The 24,224-nt window shown below is 51.5% G+C and overlaps 1 long non-coding RNA gene across 1 annotated transcript in view; it reads left to right on the top strand.

Annotated features, from left to right (window-relative positions):
• Positions 1 to 23,827, top strand: part of LOC144167248 (uncharacterized) — a 112,225-nt gene extending 88,398 nt beyond the window's left edge. Inside the window, exon 4 of the long non-coding RNA XR_013321902.1 lies at positions 23,326 to 23,827. This is a non-coding gene — a long non-coding RNA (uncharacterized LOC144167248). The remainder of the gene's footprint in view (positions 1 to 23,325) is intronic.
• The last annotated feature ends 397 nt before the right edge of the window (positions 23,828 to 24,224 follow it).

The raw sequence follows: 24,224 nt of genomic DNA, 5'->3' as shown, positions 1-24,224 counted from the left end.
AATCAATTTTCGAGCAGTAGAGCATGTCCGAAATTGAATGCTTTCAAATGGCCGCGTTTGAAACCATTCCATTGTGCTGGAAGGCCAAAGCTAGTACTTTTTAAAGCAAAGGTTTCTACCTCTACCAGCCAACGGTTCCTCCGTGGCGTGCGGGACAAGAAACTCCCAACGCGGCTGGGGAGGGCGGTTTTCACTCAGGTGGCAGTGTAGATGGCGCGGCGAATGGTTAGACCGCGTTCCACGCGCGCTGCTCATCCCGCGGGTGCGTTGGTGGGACGGTTTTGTCGTCTGCTTTAGCGACGGTTGTTTTGAGCCTGTTTGGGCGCAGCTTCGTGTTCATTGCGCGCTTCCGGTGCACGGATTGACTATTTTGTTCGACAGCACCTCCTGGTTAAACCGGACCCGAAAAAATTAACTGGTCGTACGGCAAAGGTACGTTGAAGATTGTTTTGCAGGGCAGGGAAAGAAAATGTAGAACACACATCTGGCTGTTAGAGAAACGCTATCTTTTGCGCACTGCTTGCCACGAATAGGACTCCATTTTCTAAATTGGGAAATGCTGATTCGTTTGTTTTAAGAGGTATTAAAAAACCGAAAGCAGCAACTGGTTCTGATAAACATCGATTATTTAAGTTCCCTCAGCTTTCTCGCTGTTGTCAAACATACTAAACTGACTAGTTTAAATCGGTATAAATGGGGCTCACTAAGATCACGTGCAGAATTGATTCGGCGTCTGCATTTGTGTCACGCGGTGATGTAGGCCCGAAGTAGCACATAACGATGACCAGGTTCCGCTGTCTCACCCTTCGAAAGACGCTCCTCTCCGTATTCTTTGTTTGCCGACGCACGGCCGGGCTACGGTGGCGGCGTCCACCGCTCTTGCCCGCCGTGGCCGAAGCTGCTGCGTTCGGGAAGCCGCCCCCGCGATTTCCCGGTAGCGGCTGGCAGAATATCTCGTTTCACTCATTGTAGAGCCACATGTCTGAATTCAAGTGACGTCGCATGGTCAATTGTTGTGGGTGCCGTTTAATGATTTTCTTTCCAACCACGCTCACGGCGTCTATTGGAGCCAATTTCTTTCTCTAACAAGCGAATGTAGCGGAAGGGCTCATTTTCGCGTACGCCCAAACTGGAGTAGAGACTGGTAGAATTTTATTCGGTCATTACTGGTGCTTCCTCTGCCACACTCTCGTGATCACTACCAGCGACAGGTTCTATGCTTCTGACCCCAAACATGATGTCATCTGTCAGCCCGCCCTACACTTTGAACTCGTGAGCATATCGGTGTAGTCCGCGAAGAAACTCCTTCGCAGACGTCCGCTATGGAGATTTTAGGTTGCTTCTACCCGATTTCACTTCTCTGTATGTTTCTTTTTCGCTTCAAGAGGCGACACCGTCTCGTGTGTAAGCAGCTGGGCCGAATCTATGGCCATTCGCCAGGCCCCAAGCTGCCGGCGTGGTGGTGCATAGTTCGAATTACCAGTGGCGGAGGCCCCTCGAGTTCGAATTAAATCGATTTCCAGTACATAGGCTTCTGTGTAGGCTTGGCCGACCAAATCATAGAGTTGAAATTATCCATAAATTCTAATTAAACATTTTCAAGGTAAAGAGCTTTCCTGTATAAGTGAGACCTTTCAAAACACCGGCAGTGGTAACAAGGCTGGTACATAATGATATAACATTTGAAAGAGAAACTTTTACTTGTGCAACAAAATCACCACATTACAAAGGGTAGGGAAAGTGTTCTCATAAAGGAACACTGAATTCAAAGTACCCGTTGATGTAGAAGGATAAATTGACTCATCGAGAACATGCAAATACCACTCTTGTGTGCAGAATTTTTAAACATGGTAGAAAACATCAAAAGCGTGAAGACAGGTGCTGTCACCACTGCCTATACCACGCAATTTGCACTGAAGTCACTAAAGCATTCGGCGTGCGCAACGTCTTTCCTGCCTGCCACTGAATGGCCCTACTTTTCCATAGTTTGGGCAGAGCTGACTCTTTTCGATGAAGCGTGCGAACTACGCAACGGTGGTTGGATTGACACCAACATTCGCGGGGCCTGCCAAGGACAGAAGGTTTTTTTTTCGGGAAGCGTCAGTACTGATCACGGGTGCCACGCAGGGACACCTTGGTTAGTGGTCCAGAGATGCAAGCCATGGAAGTAGGGGAAAGCATGAATGATTCGACCGAAAGTGACCATACCCTTCGGTACCTGGTAGCGTTTTATTCGGTTGCTTCTATACCGCGATACTCAACCGCTGCCTCGTTGCTTCCAGTTTATGGTGACCAAAACTGCGGCTGCATTCGGTGTTAGCGTCACGTTTGATCAGGGTCTGACTAACGATTTCTCAGTAATTTTTTGGTGGGTTTTCTAGGCTCTGAGCTAGCGTGGACAAGAAATTTCTGCGGTTTAGCTCACCTAAGGACGCGTTCAAACTACTGTCGCATCCGCCTTAAGTGGCATATTCATCGCAATCTGCGCAAGTGCTCGAACTTCCGTATACGCAGCTTGCAACCGGCTATGTTCGCATTGAGCCCTTTGGTAAGATACGCAATTTACCGCAAGCCAATCACCGCTCTGGGGCAACTGCGTTTCGCATTTTTTAGAATGGTGCCGATCAGCAAGCGGCTGTTAACGGCGGTCGAGGCTCTTCAAGCCCAGAATGAGCATATCATCGTCTATCCGATAAGTGACGCAGACGCAAGCGTCATAGAACAATCTGGGGTCATCAAATCTTCCTCGATAGAGCCTTTGACAGATATTTCCACAATCTTTTCGCAAAGCTGAGGACTAGCGACACTGCGTTGTTCTACAGCGTTGCATCGGCGGACGCCTGCGATGGCGGTTACCGCATAAAAAATCATCTGGGGAGTCCGTAAGGCCCGTGACCGGAACGTGACAACCGAAAGTGCGCTTCCCATTGGCTCCCCCATAACCGTCGCATCTGTGCTTGTCGTAAAAGTTGCGGGCCCTCCAAAACGTGCGCCCCTGCTGGCAGCAAACGTTGCGTACTTTATGCTCAATGCGACGATAGTCTGAACAAACTCGTTACATTTTTTTGTGTTTACACTTGCGATCCGTAATAACGATGCGTACGTGGCGTACGTAGCCTGAATGCGGCCTAAGCCTGGACATGCAAAGCGAAAGCCTGGTGAAGCTCCATGCCGGTGTTTTGTGAGCCCAACAGCTCGCCCTTCCTCAGTCTTCGATGCTAGCTTGGCGCGCTTGGCATTCAGACCCCCTCCAGTGAATCAGTTTTCCCGGTGATATCCGCGGGGTGGTCCGACGCCGCTTGCCGACGGAGCCTCAAAACCTTCCGTTCCCGTGCAACGCCTAGAGAAGACTGTCATCCTCGCTGTCATCCGTGGCCAAGCTCGCACTAACTAGGCGAGCGGGGCGCTCCTCTTCGCAAGCCTCCGGCGAGTAACGTGCCAGGTGCGAAGACCGCATGGGACATACCGACGATGGTGGCGGCAGTTAGCGCGCGCGGCCGCAGCAGCGGCAGAGCACAGTGCAGCGAGTCACTCATGCGTTTCCAAGGCTTCAGTGCAAGTGGGGTCAAGTAAAGACCAAATTTCTGGCGACGGCAAAGCGCAGCTCAACTACAGTAATTGTTGTGACGATTCAGTCTGAGAACGCGACGAAGACAGAAACCCCGCAGAAGCGGGGAATGGACGAAGCAAAGCGCGCGCCGCCGCCGCCGGGGGCTGTCAACTGGGACCACCGGCGGGGTCCGCGCGCGCGCCACGTATGGTTCTTGTTCCACCGGGGAACGTGGCCCCCTCTCCCTCGAAAGAAGGGACCGCGGCGGAGGGGAGCGGGGGGCCAGTTGGTTCGTTGAAAGCATGCAAGACAGAACGCTGTAACCTTCTGTACTTCTGTATAAAGAAATCCTGTTGTTTTCCTTTGCACTCGAACGAGTAGTGGTGTTTATTGAGCGACAGCGACCGAAAGGATCTACAGATATTAGCTACTACAAAATGTTGGTGCCGAAACCCAGGATCTTCAAAGATGACCGAACTGTGAGTGCATCGGCGAGCAACAGGGATCGACTGCTCCGTTGAACGTGGACGACGATCGGAATGGAGCTACAGAAGAAGAAACGAAAGACTCTGCGGGCTGAAGTAAGTCGACTCGTTGGCGAGGCAGAAAAGCTGCTACCGCTGCCTGCGCCCAGTTTCGAAGAACTTGAAGTGCTGATAGAACGTCTTCTGCTTGTGGAGGCTCAACTGAAGGAAGTGAACGCGGCAATTGAGCCTTTACTGACCGATGAAGACGCAGAAGACGAGTTCACTCATGCCATCGAGTACAGTGACAAGATCGTCACCTGCCTAGCGAGACTGAAAGGCAGGGTCAAACGAAGTTGCAACAATAACTCAGGTGGTGGCAACTCCGAACAAGACAGCAACGCAGCAAGAACAAGGACAGCAACGGCGGCAAAAGTCAAACTCCCAAAATTGGAGCTTCTGAAATTCAACGGAAACCGAAGGAATTGGCAGCCTTTTTGGGAGCAGTTCGAAACCGCCATTCATAAAAATTCGGACTTGGCGCCGTCGGAAAAGTTCAATTACCTGAGGGCTGCACTGATCGGAGACGGAGCTGCGGCAATTGTGGGTCTGCAGTCAACATCGGAGTGCTACGATGACGCCATCGACATCCTGCAGCAGAGGTTTGGAAACCAGGCCGCGCTCATCCAAGACCACATCGACAGCCTAATGAACCTAACACCGGTCTCGTCACCACGGAACGTCCGAGCGCTGCGCCGTATGTACGACAGCATCCAAGCTCACCTCCGAGGCCTGAAGGCGTTGGGTGTGGGACAGGAGTCGTACTGCGCCATGCTGTATCTCGGCCTACTTCGCGCACTTCCATCCGACCTGAGCTTGGATTACAACAGAAATGTGACATCGAGGAATGCGGAAGAGGCCAGCGCTGCGGGAACATCGAGCAGCGATAAGAGCTCCGAGACTTCAAAGAAGCCTGCCCACCTCGGCATGCTGAGTGACCTTTTGAACTTTCTCCGCATCGAGGTGGAGACGCTGGAAAAGTCCATCATCGAGCGACCTGACGGAACTGGTAAGCCTCCATCTCGCTTGCCTACGCATGAAAGTGACAAGAAGCCACAGCAGTTTGTGAAGTCACGACAACCATCAGCTGCCGCGCTGCACGGCACAGTTAAAGGGATGGAATGCTTTCTGTGCAACTCCAAAAAGCATGCCACAAAAGACTGCACCGAAGAAATCCCTCTGACAGAGAAGAAACGCATGTTGCAGCAAGGCAGGAGGTGTTTTAGGTGCACAATGCCGCATCATACAGCGAGAATGTGCACGTGCGTACTGAGTTGCGGCAAGTGTCAGGGCCGGCACGCTACCAGCATGTGTGACCCACATTACACTCCGCCTAAACGGATCTCTGACCGATCGGACGACGCGAAAAAAGAGAAGAATCCGAACGAGCCCGTCAGTCTCCAGACTACAGAAAAGGGCAGCGTGAGACCAGCCGTTCTATTGCAAACCGTAACAGCATGGGTTGAGAGTGGCAGGCAGATGAAGTTGGCCAGGCTAATGTTTGACAGCGGCAGCCAACGCACCTTCATAACGGAAAAGCTGTCACGGGAACTCAACTGCAAACTCCTCGGAACGGAGATTCTGGCGGTTGGCGTGTTCGGAGGTGAAAGCAAAGAACGCACCTTTCGGAGGGTTCTGGTAACCTTGAGAAGCCGACTGAACGACAAAAAAATGAGATCGACGCGCTAGAAACGCCCAAGATCTGTGCGCACGACCTTTCCAGCCCTGATGAAAGCATTCTGATCAAGTTAGATGAGATTGGCCTCTCAGTTGGGGACGATTTGAGTGGACAGAGCAATCGAGACGTTGACTTGCTGCTGGGATCCGACCATTACTGGACTGCGATGACCGGACGGATCCACCGACTGACGGAAAGTTTGACTGCGGCGGAATCCGTATTCGGATGGGCAGTCCAGGGACGAACGGGGTCACGCACAAGCAGAATGAATTGTTCCCAAGCGATCGTGCTGAAGGCAACGGCGCCAGATCTCGAGTCTTCCTCGCTTCTAAGGAGCTTTTGGGAACTCGAAAGTGTGGGAGTCACCGACGCCTTGGATGACGACCCTCCGGGGGAACATGTTAGGCGAAACTTTGAAGCCAGCATTACTCAGTCGAATGGCAGATACGAAGTTGCCCTCCCCTGGAAGGCTGACGTGAGGCTCGCCGACAACAAGCAGGTGACGTTAAACAGAATGGAGAACGTGAGGAAGAAACTGTCAAAAAACAAAGGTGTCCTCGAAGAGTACGATCAGGCAATTTGGTTCTATCAGAACAGTGGAATAGCAGAAAGCGTTGATGACGAAGGTAGCGATGAAGGAGCAGCGAAGGTGCTGTATTACATGCCCCACCAGGCTGTAGTACGAGAAAACAGCAGCAGCACAAAGCTTAGGATTGTATTTGACGCTTCATCCCACTGTGCAAACTCAAAATCTCTGAACGACAGCTTGGAAAGCGGCCCGAACCTTAATCCGGATCTGGTCGCCTTGCTCCTGAACCTCCGGACACATCCCATAGCTTTGGTCGCGGATGTGAAAAAGGCCTTCTTGCAAATCGGAGTGAAGGAAGAGGATCGTGACGCGCTCCGATTCCTCTGGTACAAAGACCCTCCGCGGCCAAATGAACCAATTCCGGAAATAGAGACTTTGCGAATGACGAGGGTGACTTTTGGAACGACTGCAAGTCCGTTCTTGCTGGCCGCTACCCTTCAGCATCATTTCCAAGCTATGGAGAGCGCCTACCAAGGCACTGCACGGACGCTAAGGAAATCGGTGTACGTTGACGATTTGTTGACTGGGGCGGCCGGCGAGGCAGAGGCGAAGCGACTGTATGCCGAAGCGAACGAAATATTCATGCTGGCAGGCATGAGACTCCACAAGTGGGGCTCAAATAGTGCAGCTCTAACAGGAATGTTTGAAGAGAACGGCGGCGTTGAAAGAAACTTGGGCCAAGTAGCGAACGTGCTGAAAGTGCTGGGAATGACTTGGAAACCCAAGCAGGACTGCCTTACCTTTTCTCCGGACCAAGTGGTCGAGTTCGCACAGCGCGGAGGAGACACAAAACGTTTCGTTCTCCAGACGACAGCGAGATTATACGACCCTCTCGGACTCCTGTCACCATTTGTCGTGAGGGCCAAAATCCTCTTTCAGGAGATCTGGAAACGCAACCTTCGATGGGATGACGTGCTGCCAGAGCAGCTACTGAAGGAATGGATCGCTTGGTGCGATGAGCTTGCGAACCTGAAAGAAATCAGCGTGCCGAGGTGTTACGCCACGGAGCTTTGGGAAACGTGACCCATCGAGCGCTGCACATTTACGCAGATGCCAGCACGGTGGCCTACGGAGCTGTAGTCTACCTCTTAACTATCGACGACACTGGAGCCACAACGACGACACTGCATCTGGCAAAAGGCCGAGTGGCGCCACTGAAAGAGGTCACCTTGCCCAAGCTTGAGCTGATGGCCGGCTTGATAGCCGCGAGGCTGTATAAGTACGTCAAAACGTGCCTCGAGATCGAAGTGAACGAGGTTCACTTTTGGACCGATTCCTCGATTACCTTGCATTGGATAACGGGAGACCCGAGCAGATGGAAATTGTTCGTCCGAAACCGCGTGCAAGAAATCCAAAGCCATTCTCTGGACGCGACATGGCATCACTGCCCTGGGAAGGACAATCCTGCCGACTTGATGACACGAGGTTTGAGGGCATCGAAACTGGTCTCATCGGATCTTTGGTGGAGAGGGCCGGAATGGTTGTCATTGCCGGCGACGGATTGGCCGAAAGAAAAACGCACTGAGCTCCCACAAGACCACCTTGAGGAGCGGCAACAACGGGCTGATCTGTTAGAGATTGCCACGGAGCCATCTGCGGAACTGCTCGACATTTCCAGATTCAGCTCGGCGTCCAAGGTCAACCGAACGACCGCTTGGATTTTCCGCTTCGTCTACAACCTGAAGTCCACGGAAAAAAGATCGGGACCCTTGACCGCGACGGAGATCCAAGCAGCGGGAACACACTGGCTGAGAAAGGCGCAGCAGTCGGCGTTCTCGGCTGACCTCAAATGTGTGACCGAAGGAACCAAGTCTCCACGTGATTCTCCCCTCCGAGACTTCATCACCTTCATCGACGACGAAGGAGTGCTTCGGATCAAGAGCCGCTTTCACTCGGCAAACATGACTTACGACGTGCGAAGCCCCGTCGTCTTGCCCAAACAGCACAGATATTCAGCGCTGCTGGCGATCGACGCCCACCGACAGGTTCTGCACGCAGGAGTGAGAGACACCGTCGTCCAGCTTCGTGAGAAATACTGGATTCTGCGAGGCAGAGAACTCGTGAAGAAGGTGGTGCGTGCATGTGTGACGTGTCAGCGTTTCAGTGCTACACCGGGGTGCGCGCCAACGGGACCTCTGCTGAATGATCGGACAACCAGAGCAGATCCGTTCGAAGTGATCGGCACTGACTTTGCGGGCCCACTTTATGTTAGAGACAATGGTGTCACGCGTAAGGCCTATATAGTGCTATTCACCTGTGCGGTTACGCGAGCTGTGCATTTAGAGCTGGTACATGACATGACAACTGCTAGTTTTTTGTTAGCTTTCCGCAGATTTGTGTCCCGCAGAGGGCTGTGTCGCGTCGTGTACTCTGACAATGCTTTGACATTCAAGCGCGCCACCAAAGAACTGCTCGAACTGTGGAACGTGTTGCGACATCCAGACGTGATCGACCACTTTTCTAGCGCAGGGATAGAGTGGAAATTCATTGTCGAGCGGGCACCATGGTGGGGAGGCTTTTACGAAAGGCTAGTGCGTTCAGTGAAAGGGGCACTGAAGAAAGTGATCGGGAGAAAAGTTTTGGGTTGGCACGAAGTGGCCACCATTTTGACAGAAGTGGAGGCGGTGATAAATTCCCGTCCCCTCACGTATGTATACAGTGACGTGGGAGAGGGCACCCCCCTTACACCGGCCAGCTTTCTCACTGGGAGGCGGCTAACTACACTGCCGATGGAAGTCGCGCAGCAGCCTGCTTCGACGCCCGAGGCACTCCGCGTGCTCTGGAGGCGCCGAAAGCGCCTGTTGAACCAATTCTGGGTGGCATGGGGAGCCGAGTACATGCGAGAGCTAAAATCCGCCTATGCTACCGACAGGAAGGAGTCGCCACCTCCCAGAGTGGGCCAGCTGGTGCTCATTAAGGAATCGGTACCGCGCTTGCTATGGAAGCTTGGAAGGATCGAAAAGGTTTTTGAGGGACGGGATGGTAAAGTGCGCTCGTGCACAGTAAGAGTGCCACGCGGCGTAATGTTAACGCGCCCAATACAGCTCATTTACCCGCTGGAGATGGAATGTGCTTGAGCCCATTCGGTGGGGAGTGTGTTGTGACGATTCAGTCTGAGAACGCGACGAAGACAGAAACCCCGCAGAAGCGGGGAATGGACGAAGCAAAGCGCGCGCCGCCGCCGCCGGGGGCTGTCAACTGGGACCACCGGCGGGGTCCGCGCGCGCGCCACATATGGTTCTTGTTCCACCGGGGAACATGGCCCCCTCTCCCTCGAAAGAAGGGACCGCGGCGGAGGGGAGCGGGGGGCCAGTTGATTCGTTGAAAGCATGCAAGACAGAACGCTGTAACCTTCTGTACTTCTGTATAAAGAAATCCTGTTGTTTTCCTTTGCACTCGAACGAGTAGTGGTGTTTATTGAACGACAGCGACCGAAAGGATCTACAGATATTCGCTACTACAGTAATAACTTTTTGCCTTAAAAAATTGGTTCCAGTCCACTCTGTGAAGCTGTTTGCAAAGCACAGCTTTAAACGACACCCACAACTACTGCCGATATGACGTCACTTGAATTCACACACGTGGTTCTACAACGAGAAAAACAAGACATTCTGCCAGCCCTTACTTGCGATTCGCGGGGGCGCGCCCCGAACGCAGCAGCGTCGGCCACGGCCGTACTAGAGCGGTGGACGCCGCCGCCGTAGCCCGACCGTGCGTCGGCGGAAGGAAAACGGAGAGGCGCGTCTTTCGAATTGGGAGACAGCAAAACCTAGCCATCCTGACGTGCTACCTCTGGGCTACACCACCGGCGACACAAACTCAGACCCCGAAACAATTCGGCATGTGAGCATAGTGCGTCCCATTTATACCGATGAAAACTAGTTAGTGTAGTACGTTTGAGATAGGCGAGAAAGCTGAGAAAACTCTTATAGTTGCTATTTATCAGAACCAGTTGCTCCTTTCAGTTTTTGTAATACCTCTTAAAACCGATTCACCGATTTAGAAAACAGCCGATTTAGAAATTCACCGATTTAGAAAACAGAGTCCCATTCGTGGCAAGCAGGCGCAAGAGATAGCACTTCTCTTGCGGCCAGCTGTCTGTTCTACATTTTCTTTTACCGCCCTACAAACCAGTCCTTAAAGGAGTACTGACAGCAGCAGCACGTCGACATGAACGACGACTGACGCGCGGCCGCTGGCTAGACTGGTGCGCTTCGCTTGGCCCTTCGTCGTCGAATTCTTCAGTCTGGCGAACATTTCGAGCAATGGAACGCGGTCAACGCCCTCCAGATCCAGCGGCTAGTGCACTTCTAGCATCTGGGCAAGACCCGTCCACTTTCGCCTATACAGCCGCAAGTAGCTTCTTCCCCGCTTTTGACGTCCAGTCAGCTCCCTTTACTGTGCAAAACAGCTTGCCGAATGGAGCCGGTTCGTTGCCTACGAGTGGAGGCATAGCAGGGATTGAAGCTCCTTTCACAATGGCGGAACTCTTGGCCGCCATCGACCATGCCAAGCCCAGAACAGCACCGGGACCGGATGGCGTTCCTTACGAGCTCTTCAAGAACACTGAAGGTACCACCCTCGATGTATTACTTGAGGCTATAAACACAGCTTGGACTACAGCCATCATTCCGGATTCGTGGTGCCACGCGGAAATTGTTGCAATTCCGAAGCAAGGCAAGACCCCAGACCAAATTTCTAACCTTCGGCCAATATCTCTTACATCGACGATATGCAAGCTGATGGAACGCATGCTAGCGACACGCCTTTCGTGGTGGCTGGAGCGATATTCGTGGTACCACCCTGGTCAAATTGGATTCAGGCCACAATTGGGTGTTGAAGATGGACTCGAGCATTTCTCCTCTATGGTCCTTATAGGAGGTCGCTCTCGTCGGATTCGAACGGTCCTGGCGATGGATATCAAGAAAGCATACGACAACGTCAGCCGCGAAGCTATTGTTGCGATCCTTGAGTGGCTCAAACTTCCAAGTCGTGTATGCACATTTGTGAACGCCTTTTTTCGGAACCGCACCTTCTCTGTTCGGTTGGCCGGCAAAGCTACAGGCCATTTCACCTCGTATCGAGGGGTTCCACAGGGCTCAGTGCTGGCGCCAATATTATTTAATATCGCCTTGCTTCCCTTAGCCTGGCAGTTGGCGGGAATTCCGGACGCAAAGTACATAATGTACGCCGATGACATTACTGTATGGTCTGTGCACCCTGAAATCGATGTACAAGAAAGAGCACTACAAATGGCGTTAGACACGACCAACTCCTGGTGCGCCAAGGTAGGGCTTGAACTTTCAAAAGAAAAAACGGCATATATGTCAGTGGCTAATAACAACGGGCGCCGCCGACTTGGGAACCGACCTGTCCGGTTGTTTATTGATCAGCAACCACTACAAGAAGTTTTAAGTCTACGGGTGCTTGGCCTCGACGTTGCCTCGTCAGGATCTGCGGCTCCATGGGTGAAGGGGGCAAAGGAGAGTGCTGCACGCACAATCCACCTGATACGCAGAATAGCAACGAAGGCTGGCGGGTCGCGAACTAGAATTGCTCGCCTCCTTGTGCAGTCTATTTTACAACCCCGACTCGTGTATCAGGCCCAGTTCCACCATCTCACGATGAGGGACTGGGATCGCCTCGAAGCAATTAACCGAGATGCCATGCGGGCTGTTACTGGTCTGCCCCGAATGACCCCGGTTCCAACTCTACAGGCCGAGGCCCAGCTCAACACTATCGATGAGCTGGTACATCAACGCCGTTCTGCCCGCACCTGTAAGCTCTCGAACATCGGTGCAGCTGCTGCACTAGCCCATTACATGGGCTTTGTTGTAGCAGATACAACTGTGAAAGGGTCGGAACTCCCTCCATGGCAGCGAGTACAGCTGACAGAAAACAAACCCATCGGTCGTCTCCGTCGCCCAGTCCCTCGCAAGGCCACGGCACAGGTCTCTGGTCTTCATTGTACAGACACCGACGCAATCATTGCGTATGTAGATGCCAGCGCTAAACATGGCATGGTGCACACCGCATTGGTGTGTCCCCAGCTACCGGAGGTTAACCAAACCTGTTCATATGCCGCCAATCCACTGCCACCCGTGTATCTTACTGAATTAGCTGCAATACATGATGAACTGGTCTCATTACTACCTTTTGTCAGGGCGGGGCCGTACTCACGACTAATCATACGGACTGACTCTACGCAAGCCATACATGACATTCGTCGCGTGGCACAATCGACATCCTTTTCCGATGCCATTCATCGCTTGGCAAGAAGCACGGCGCTGCAGATACGCATCGAATGGGTGCCCCGCTCATCTGTGCCTGGCAATACGGAGGCAGACTCAGCTAGCCACCCGATCACAGTCATGCGGCCACTACTACCTTTCCCCGAAGACGCTCGCGGGCACCTGGAACGACAAAAGGAAAATCTTCGGCGCACCACACGAGCACTCATACCACCGTGTGGTTCAAACCTCCCTGGCGACTTAACTCGCCGAGAGGAGGTTGCGCTGCGGAGATTACGCGTTGGGGTGGCCCTTACGCCGTCCGTGACTGCATCCTGGCCATCGGAATACCGCGCCCATACGGATCCACCTGTCCATTCTGCACCACTGCCATTGGGGACGTGAATGTGCAGCACCTGCTCTGGGCCTGCCCGGGATTGCATCAAGTTCGCCTGCGGCACCTTCGTGCAACCGGTCTCCACCCTGGCCGCCCTCCTGACCTGCAACGCTGGGTGCATGGACCGTGTCACCGACAACTCCTGAACTTTATACACGAAACTAACTTGTTCGTGTTTCTGTAAGCGCCTACATCTATTATGCCGCAGGGCAAACTTTCGAATTTAAAAAACAAAAAAAAACAAGATATTTCTCGCTTTCAGTTTTTATGCTGTAAAGAATACCTATTGGCCCAGTAATTACGAAAATCGAACCGAAAGCCGTCATCCGCCAACACAGAATTAATTAGAGCACGTTTATGGCAACCAATTTCAAATTTGGTCGCCGCGCTGGAAAATGGCCGTTCGAAGACCAGCCTTCAAGCGGGCCAGCCTTACGTCACGGTGTCACCCGTGACGTCAGGGACGTTTTTCTTTCCTCCATGCGTTCTCCGCATCGTCTGCTACGATTTCACATGGTCCGCGACTGGCCCGCGCAGTCGACTTTTCGTCTGAATCGTCAGGCTGGGATGAGTCACTGCCGCCCGACAGACAGAACAACTTTATTTGGTCAGGCGATTAGGCCGGCGATGTCTTCGCCGTCGTCCGTTTTTTAATGTCACTGCGGCTCGAACCGGCGCAGACCGTGATAGCAACAGCTTGTCGCCACTCTTCTAATCAATCTGATCACGAAAAAGAAGCTCCACATGCGAGAAAGTAGATGTTAGTGTGTTGAAAATTGTGCTAGGAGTTGTTATCAGCACTGAATTTAAAAGTGGCGTTCAGATATTTGCCGCGATGATAAGCCAACGCTGACCGGCAGCGGAGGTTCGGCGCTCCGACCCAGCACTGCCGGCACCACGGTGCGGCGAGCGGCCGAAAGATGGCGCCACCTGCGCGCTAGAGTCAAAACAGGCCACGGCAGATGTCTTGGTCGCCGATCGCTGGAACGGAAATTATTGCCAAAATAAAGCTTCATAAGCGAAAAAGGGGATGATAGTGTGGTGAAAAGTTGTGTAAGGGATGGTAATTCGCAGTTGTACAGATACCAGCGATCAAATAGTCGCCAAGATACTAAGTTCCCAACACCAAAGGTGACCCGTGCAACCCCGAGCCCGCTGGCTTGGGCGACAGTTCTTGCGGCCGCCGGCGCGCACGAACTCAGTCCACGTTTAGCGCTGCATGTCGACGGGTGGAAAATAATGCATCTTGGCGTCGCCGTCGGTTTGCTCGGACAGGCTTCCACGAGCAGTACTTCACATACCGCGAGCTTGCCATAGCGCCACGTCGCCGCGGTGCCCGTCGACATCGCGCAGTTTTCGGCACCAGTGCCGAACACCATGCACCGGCAACGAACTGAAGAGCAAAGACGTCGAACACGCAACGTTTACAAGCATTGCTCACACAGCTACGCCCACGTCTCCTGCCCAAACGAATACCACCGACAAGAGCAGCGCAGGATATCGTTTCCGGTTCTGAAAACGACTATATGACGTCACCCTGAACCGGCCAGACACGCAGGCCAATGTATCGTCACGCCGAAAGCGATTTCGCTAGTGCTTCCGATTTGTAGAAGCTCGCGGCCTGGACAATCAAAATCAATTTTAGAAGTGATTCCGGCCTCGGATCGCTGAAAAAATTTCTGTGAGGCATCTGTACAAGCTACTGAAGCCAATTATATCATTTTTTAGGTATCAAAATTTGGTGTCAGTACTCCTTTAACGTATCGTTGCCGTTGCACCACTTATTTCTGTCGGGTCCGAGTTAACGAGGAGGTGCTGTCGAACAAGTTAATCACGCCGTGCAAATGGAGCGCGCAATGGACGCGAAGCTGACCTAAAATAAGCGCGAAACAACCGTCACTAAGGCAGACGAGGAAGCCGTCCCGCCGACGCGCCCGTCGGTGTGAGCAGCGCTCTGGGAACACTCTGTAACCATTCGCCGCAAAATCTACACTCTGCCCTGTGAGTGAAAACCACCCTCCCATTCCCCAGCCGCGTTGGGAGTTTTATGTTCCGCACTCCGCGAAGGAACCGATAGCGGGTAGTGGCAGACAGTTTTAATTCAAAATTCAGTACCTCTTAACTCTGTGGAAAGGATTACCAGCGAAGCTGAGCGCTGTCCGAGGAGTGCACGAAGCAAAAAATGTTTGGTAGTAGCGATGTTGCGTACTTCCCAGACAGTTAGTTGAATGAAACCTTAAAGGCTTGAGCTTTATTCCAGCCCACAAATGTGGGAATGCCCGTTTCCATTCTGCGTCTTGGAAACCATACTGCCCGTGTAACACACCGTCTTTAACAACTCGACCATAGAGGGCAGCATCAAGTTCGCATTAGCCCTTTAAACCCTTAATTGCCACAACATCGCTGAGGGCATGAGGCCGATTCGCTCGTACACGTTGCCCCTTTCCCTTCTCCCCTCCTTTACGGACATGCATTAACCCGCAACGGGTTATCAGCACGTCCTAAGATATGAAAGATGCCGCCCTGAAAGCCCTTTTAGCTGAAGAATAATTCTAGGCTGACGTCGATGTTCCAAGCGGGCAAGTTTCTTTTCAATCAGAAGTAATTCCAAGCTGCTCCATGAGGCGGCAACGGGAGGGGGGGGGTGCATGGTCGGCAGCAGCTACTTTCTGTTGTTTTCGGCCAATTTGCAGTTCGCTCCGGGTGGACGCTCATTCAATTCCTGCTCTTGTTCCAACGAGCGAACGACACGCAATGTGGTGGCGGTGCCGAGTAAAGTGGCTTCACTGCAATGAAATGTAGCGGGGAAGTGGAGCGTAAGCCCATACTGCTTGTCTATAAAAACAATATCAATTCGTGCCTTTCCTGCTCGTACCTTACCTCGACGCTCTTGCCATCTGTCAGAACAACATTTGTTCATTCCTTGGCGTAGGACTACTCGTTCCAAATTTTATTAGGCGGGAGGAAACCTTGCTTGCGTTGTTTTCACGTTTGAATTCTCAATGATCTAAAGAGTCTACTGAGTGTGAAAGTATACTCCGCGAGATCAGCCGCATTTATAACTACACAAAAACTTCGGTCAGGAAATCTCCGTATTCCCCTACAGGAACCTGACATACGCCTCCTTCCACACAAAAGCGATAGCGCTAAAAGTAGTTACAAGAGAGAGAATAGATAGGTTTTTATTGCAGAGCAGTATATGTGTAGCCCCCCCCCCCAGTATTCATTCCGGAGTCATCGATTTACTCGGTGCCGCTCCGGATTTCCTCTTCACCACCGCTGACACCTCTTTCACAACTATTGTCCCCCTCACCTCCACCGATTTCCCTTTGGAAAGTTGTGCAGTTGGCAGCTTACTGCAGTTCTGCGGTTATCAGATGTTCGCGAAAAATAAACAGATGCACGAATAGAAGTAAACAATTCGCGCTAATCCACCTTGCGAATTTGGTTGGACAGCACCCGTCCTTGTCAGCTTTCTCGTCCTGTCCCTAGCGCTGTTTTTAATCATGGATCCTTACCGACTCGCCCAGCTCCGCACTCATAAAGCTGTAAACAGCACCCACAATCATTACCCATGTGACGTCACGTAAATTCACTCGTATCGCTCTACAAATAGTGAAACAAGAGAGAAGTTAAATTCACCTAACCACACGCTTTATTACTTCAAAGAGATATCCCTGGTAAGGTTAAATCAATGCATGAAGCATGAACGGTGGTTGGTTGAGCTGTATTGGTGTAGCACATAATAGGAAGCTCTTTTTTATAAAATTAAAGGAAACTCGGTGTAGACGATCTCACTTCTCCGTCTCTGCCGCCGCGGACGGAGGCGACGAGATCGGCAGCAGAGAGAGAGGTGGAGTATACGGGGGAGGATAAGCATGAAATACTTCTATTCAGATTTCTGAACGGCCCAATAAGCGGCCAAGAGTATTCCTTCTTCACTGGAGCTCATATGCAGTCCGCGCCGCATGTGCTCTGTCCACCAGCCTAAGCTGAGTAGGCAGAGAGGGGCTGGACAGCAGCATCTCCTATTCCCCTTTTTGTGTAGTTGACGGAAAGAGAGGAGGGTGCTCAGGGCTAAAGTCGAACACCCCATTTATGTGGCGGAGTTTTCCTACTTCTGAGCAATATTTACTTTCAGCGACGTAGCGATTCGGGTGCATTAAATGAAGACGTGTCGGGTGTGGGAAGGAGCCGGATTGTATGTGCCGTACGGTAGTTTGTTTTTCTCTGGAAAGGTGAAGGTAAGGCGAAGGTAAGGTCGGTCTCTGAAGGCGATAATGCAGGGTTATATCCCTGAACGAGCTAAGCGGGCGATTGTCCTCGCGCAGCTCCATATCATGGTGTGTAATAGCGCAGGCTTGTTGGTGGGCGTAATCGGTGCCCTCCATGGAGGCGTCAGCGCGTGTCGAGGTGAGCTGACTGGAACGGTATAGAGATTGGATTTTTTGACACACCGCACAGGTCGTTTATTATTAGATCCTGGTGATACAAACCCCGACTAGAAATTCCGGTTGGCCGGCTGAGAATCGGTGACTACATTCCGAACCCCTGGTTGAGTGAGAGCCAAGGCGATGGCTGCCTCTTCTGCCACCGTCATGTCTTGGGTTTTATGTGAAGCACACGTAAGGAGGATGTTTCTGGAGGTAGCCACGATGATAGGGTACTGCTGCCCGAGATGTCGGGAGGCGTCTGTGTACGTAACTGTATGATCCCAAGGAAGGGTAGTTTTGAGCACTTGACCACGTGCTTGTTGGCGACCATCATCATGTGACGGGCTCGTATTTGTGAGCAAAGGGAGAATCTTTAGTTCTAGTCGCCAAGAGTGCGGGAGTATTTCATTGATTGATTGTAGGTCTTGCCGCGCCGACGCAAACCAGGCGATGAGGCACGCCACAGTAGAGGGCTCCGGATTAATGTTGACCACATCGGGATCTTGAACGTGCGCCGAAATCTCGTACACAAGGGCGGTTTTGCTTTTCGCCTCCATCAGAAAAGTGGCCGCCGCGGCCGGGAATTGAGTCCGCTACTTCATGCTCAGCACCGCAACGCCTTCGCCATTGAACCACCGCGGTGGGTGAGTCCGGGAGTAGATCAAGCACAGTGACATTCTGTGCTGCCCAGTCAACCTGGTGATGGATGCGGCGACCAGCAACTGTTCTGGTCACTCGGAGCTTCTGGTTAGAAAGATGGCCCTCTATCTTCCACCGTGTTGTGGAGCCCCGTGCTAAGCAGCCACTCTGTGGACGCACTCATGGGAAGACCATGTCCTGCTCAACCGCCTTTCTGAGCATTATATAAAGCATCTTTATGTCGTCTTTGCCGAGAAGGGGACAGGGAGTTGAAGTAAGTGATTCTGTAGAGGACAAAATCTGCAATTATTCGAAAGGCGTCGGATTCCTAGAGGGCTTGCTTCTTGGTGGCATGTGTATGTGTATGATTTGTAAATTATGTGCATGATTTATTGATGCTGTGTTTGAGGCGCTGCAAGGATACGTCACTCTTGGTGGTGGCCTGGAGGTTTCGGCCCAGGACATTGTTGGTGGGGCTTGGAGTGGTGTCCTGGCCATCAAGGAGACTCGAATGTGTTCCTTGAAGTGTCTTTTTGCGTGAGGGTGGACGACACGTGTTTCTTGATGTGTCTTATAGCGTGAGGGCGGACAACAAGGATTTGTGATTTTTAACGTGAACACTGGAGGCCACAGGCTTTACTATATTCGCGTACTAGAAGTGAGATGCCATGCGTTGGTTTGAGCTTCCATTAATTAACTCCTAGCACAAGCGCAAGCCGCGCTCAAGGCCGCTAGACGTGCCGTGTTCGGAGTTCGCAGCGGCGCGAGAGGTCGCGTGACGCTATCACGTGGCATTCAGCGAAAATGCAGGTGGTGAACACGTAGATATGCTTGGTGAGTGCACCACCTGTCTTCCCAGTCACCGCGTGGGTTCGTAGCTAAATGGGTAAGACAACGGGCTGTCGCTTTCTTACTCTATTAGTTCCAGGTTCAATTTCCGGCCTCGCCAGTAAGTTCTTTTATTCGTTCGAGGGATGTTTCTCTTGACACGAGCGGTCGCGAAACAATCCTTGAGGGGTAGAGCTAAAAAGATTTGCTTTAAAGAATTCGTGCCCTTTCACTCTGTGAAGAAGGATCACCAGCCAAGCTGGACGCAGTCCACGGAGTGCACAAAACAAAACACATTTATTGTTATTTGCGAAGGAGTATAATTTTAGCCAAATACCTGCATGAACCTCTGACGGATCTATCTTTGTTCTTGCATATAAACATGGAACAGCCTCTGTTTGCCCAGCGTCGTAAGCATCTTACTGTTTGGGGAAGGCCTGGTTCAGACTGTTGCCGCAAATGTCGTAATAACTTTAAAGAATGACGTCATTTCACGTCTCAGCCAAGCGAACTGCGTGACATGCCATTTTTACGTCCATAGATTACGATACAGGTTTTGCGACGGTAATGTCAACATACCCTAACAGAAACACCCAATCCGCTCTACCACTATGGACTCCGGTCAAGTCCCATTGGGCCACTTAACGTCCGTGTTTAATCCTCGCACCAGCACAACGGACATGACATCAATCATTAGGGGCTGAAACCTATAGCTGCGCGTGCACACCCCCTCCTCCTTCCTTCCACCATTCTCCACTACAAACGTGCGCACGCATAAACCGGCAAGCGGTAATGTAAGCCTGCTTAGAAGTGACCGACGCGGTTGAAAATACCCCCTAACCCCCTCTGAATCAGTGATGTTCGCTCACGCCGACTTTCCAAGCGAACCATATGCTCTTTATCCGGAAAAGATTAGCCGTGACTCGACAAGCTGAAGTTCAGGCGGTAATAACGGTTCCAGCAGCTTTCCGTTGTTTTTGCACGCATTCGCGCTTGCGTTCGGCCCATGCTTCACTTCTTCCTCTTCTTCCTCCTAGCGAACGGCATGCATCTGCTCCGTAACTATTTAAAACCTGGACGCCATTGAGCTCTATTCTGGCGTACAGACATGTGGCTGTCCGTTTTCCTTCCCACTCGTGTGCATCTTACTGTGTGTGTAAGATGTCTGTGTAACACATCAACCCATACCCGAACCATTCGATTGAGCAGTACAGCCGACCAACCGTATTGAGCCATGTAATTTCTACATCTAAATCTCCACCACCACAACCAGCACTCATCGTTGCGGCATTACGACCAGCTGTGCGTGCACGCCCCCCTTTTTCTACCCGTAAACGCTTCACGCATAAACCAGCAACCAGTGATGGCGCAAACTTAGGCGTAAAGGACACCGGCAGAAATGTCGCTCTGAAGGCCTTTGAAGCTGAAAAAGAAATATGGGCTCAAACTGGCGTTCAAACTGGGGAAGTTTCTCTTCCACCGAGAGGGTTTCGCAGCTGCTTCGCGAATTGAATTTGAGTGGAAAGGGAGACAGCCAGTTTAGGTCGTTTCAGGGGACAGCCGTTTGGAAGCCATTACCTGGGATTCATGGGAGCACCGCCTATTTATGTCCGCGTAACCGAACGAGCGAACGCGGCAGCGACGAAAAAAGGAAAACAGAAAGGAGCGTCTAGCGAAGGGTGAGGGGGAGTACGACACGTGCGGCTATTGCGTCATCTATCTCCCTACCTTTCCCTCACACGTTTTATGTGTCTCTACCAAGAAGTGCTCTCCCCCTGATACTTTCTCCAAATGCTGTTTTATTCTTCGCTAATGAAAACCACCTAAGGCTTGCGCCGGAGAATCAAACTCGATGTACAACAGCATGCTCGCTCCTCCCTTGTGTGGGGCTAATCCGAACCACATGACATTTGTGTGGGAGGTTCAAACACGATTTGCAACATGCTGGCCGGCGCCGACAGCGCTCTGAGACGTAGCAGCAGAGTAGCGCACGCCGCCGTACGTTAGCTGATCACGTGAAGCAGACATGCAGCAGATATGCGCCGTGGCGGAGATGACTGCAGCTAGCGCTGCGCACAAATTTCAAATTCGCGAATCCTCAGTGCATTTTAAGGCCCAATTCGGCTGCCGTTTATTTTTCGCTATCATCTGCTGACCGCACTACCACCGTTAGCTGCCAACTGCACACCTTGCCACAGGCGCATCGCTGGAGGCGAGGTGGGAAATAGTTGTGCAAGGCGTGACAGCGGTGGTGAGGCGCAGCCCCGGAGCAGTGGCGAGGAACGAAATCGGAAAAAAAGAGGGAGGGGGGGTTAGCATATACTGCTTTCAAATAAAAAAGCACTGATGATTACTACACTCCCTAATATGAACTTTCTGCGCAGCGCGAGCTGCACTCTTCTCGGTCACGGCGCATTTCTGCTCAGGACGTGTTCACGAGCTTAGCGAACGTACGGCGGCCTGCGCTCGTGTGCTGCCAGCTCGTAGTCCGCCGCCGCCGGCATGATGCAAATACTGTTTGAACATCCCCCTCAAATGTCACGTGGTCTGGATTAGCCCGGCATAAGAGAGTAGCGAGCATGTTCTTGCATACCGTATTTCAAACTCCCGCGCAAACGCCACGTGGTATGGACAAGCGGAGAATAAAACAGCGTCTAAGCGTCTGGGGAGTGTCAAGGCGAGGGCTCTCCTTTTTGGCGACCCATGAGACCTGTGAGAGAAAGGCAGTGAGAGAGATGACGCCGTAGCCCCACGGGTCCTATTCAACTTCACACTTTGCCAGACGCTCCCATCCGTTTTCTTTCTTTCGTCGCTGCTGCGTTCTCTCACACGGTCACGCGCGCATAAACAGACGCCGCTCCTGCGAAGGCCAGGTAAAGGCTGCCAGAGGGCTAGCCGTAAAATGACCGAAACCCGTCGTCACCGTTTTTGCTTAAATTCACTTCGCCAAGTAGCTGTGAATCACTCCTGGTAAAAGAGAATCTTCCCCAGTTTGAACCCCCTCTTGAGCCCATATTTCTTTTTGAGCTTGGAAGGCCTTCCGAGCGACATTTCTGCCTGTATCTTTCACGCCTAAGCATGCGCCGTCACACGTTCCCAGTTCATGCCTGTACGGTTTGCGGGTAGAAAGAGGGCGGGGCGCACGCGGAGGTAGGCTTCATACCGTTACTGATGAAAATATGGTTGTGCTGGTGGAAGATGTATATGCCGAAATTACATGGTTCAATGCGGTTAGTCGGCTGTCCTCCTTAATCGAGTGGTTCGGGTGTGGGTTGATGTGTTACACAGACATCTTACATACACAGTGAGATGCATACGAGGGGGAAGGAAAATGGACAGCCACATGTTTGTATGCGAGAATAGAGCTCAAGGTTTTCCAGGTTTTAAATCGTTATGGGATGTATGCATGCCGTTACTTTGGAGGAAGAAGAGCAAGAATTGAGGCGTTGGCAGAACACAAGCGCGAGTGAACGCAAAGCAACGGAAAGCTGCTGGCACCGCCGTTATTACCGCCTCAACATCAGCTTTTCGATTAGCGGGGAATCCCTCCCGGATGAACGGCAAGTAGCCCGGTTGGGACACCGCCTCAAGTTCAGCTCAAGTACAGCTCGTGGAGTAGTGGTGAAACGCTCCTGGATGAACAGCAACTTTCAGGCATGGAACGACGGCATGGGTCAATAGAACTTCTTCAGAGGGCTTTCATGGGATATTTTGGACGGCGTGTGTCACTTCTAAGCAGGCGCAGATGTCCGGTTGTTGGTTTATGTGTGCTCATAGTGGGAGGGAAGAGGGGGGCGTATACGCGCAGCTATAGGTTTCATGCGCCTATTGATGATGCATGTCCGTTGTGCTGGTGCAAGGTTTAAACGCGTGCGTTAACCGACCCAATGGGACCTATCCGATGTTCGTTATGGTAGAGCGGATTGGGCGTATGTGTGTTAGGCTTTGATCAGACTACTGACGCAAAAGCCGTATTGTGATCTGTAGACATCAAAAATGGCATGTCACGGAGTTCGGTTGGCTAAGACGTGAAATTACCCCATTCGTTTAAGGTTATTACGGCAGCTGCGGCACGGGTCTGAACCCGGCCTTACACAAACAGCAAGATGCTTACGATGCGGGAGGGACACAGGCAGTTGCCTGTTTATCTGCAAGAACAAAGATTAGATTCTTCAGCAGCTCATTCCGCTAAATATCTTGGAAGTATGCCCCATCGCAAATTACAATAAACGTGTTTTGTTTCGTGCACTCTGTGGACTGTGTCCAGCTTTGCAGGTCATCCTTCTTCACCGCGTAGAAGGGCCCTATTTCTTTATTTTCTGTGTCGACTTTAAACGACCATGCCTTTTACAAATAATACGCAAGTACTCAGGTACATCCGGCTTCACCTCTGAGAATCATGTATTTCAAAAAGTGATTTCAACAGACTTGACTTTGTCGTTTTGCTTTTGTTACAGTATAACAAGAGCCGGGATAGCATATGCCTGGTTGATATATACAATGAAAATATGACACTATGCCTTTATCCCGGAAATTCAAGGGTCACCCAATATTTAGGTAAACCTATTGAAGGTCGCTACAACAACATTACATACTGTCCAAAAGAAACCGAGACGAGTGCAGAGGTGATAGAAGAGGTGCAAGGTATTGCTCGGGAAACACCATTGACCCCAACTGTTACCAACGCAGTGACTCCAACAACAACAGCAACAACAACAACGGCGACGACAATGATTACGGTGACACCGCTAGCCACAACAACCGAAACCGCAACCGAAGAAAACCCAATACATGATGTGCCTGAGTCCTCTCCAAATCCAGCCAGCGCAGAACTACCGCAACCGCCTGAAGAGCCTGCACCATCAAAACCAAGCGGAACGCCTGCCGCCTCCAGTGCGAGTCCAACTAGCAGCACAGTAGGGCAAGCTGCGTGCCGATGAATAAAAACAAATGAGGCGTGGAACGGCAAATGCTGTTTGTAACATTTATGATTTTGGGAAAAACGGTGCACTGGGCTGAGGGAAAGGCAATCGGCTACACCAACTGCATTTACACATCTGCCCTTACCGACAAAGTGAACGCACAGACACTGCCTTACTTGCCAGAATGATTATTTGAAAACAGCAGAAAAATTCATACTTTTCACTGCACTCATAAACCTAACTACTTACATATATGCCTATTTACTTCCGCAAGTACCACATTAACTGGTTTATTACTATTCTGTTTATTCCAAGTGTTGACACTGGCAGTAAATCGTTGAACGTAATACAGAAAATCGTAGCTTCAGGCCATGCCACATTTATCCGACGTTAAAACGTACTATTCTAAAGAACGAAACCAGATGTAATTTTGT

Source organism: Haemaphysalis longicornis, unplaced genomic scaffold (assembly GCF_048455015.1).
Source record: "Haemaphysalis longicornis isolate Haplotype H1 unplaced genomic scaffold, Haemaphysalis longicornis Haplotype H1 scaffold_2, whole genome shotgun sequence".
Classification (NCBI taxonomy): Eukaryota; Metazoa; Arthropoda; class Arachnida; order Ixodida; family Ixodidae; genus Haemaphysalis; species Haemaphysalis longicornis.
This window is presented reverse-complemented; position numbering and strand designations above follow the sequence as displayed.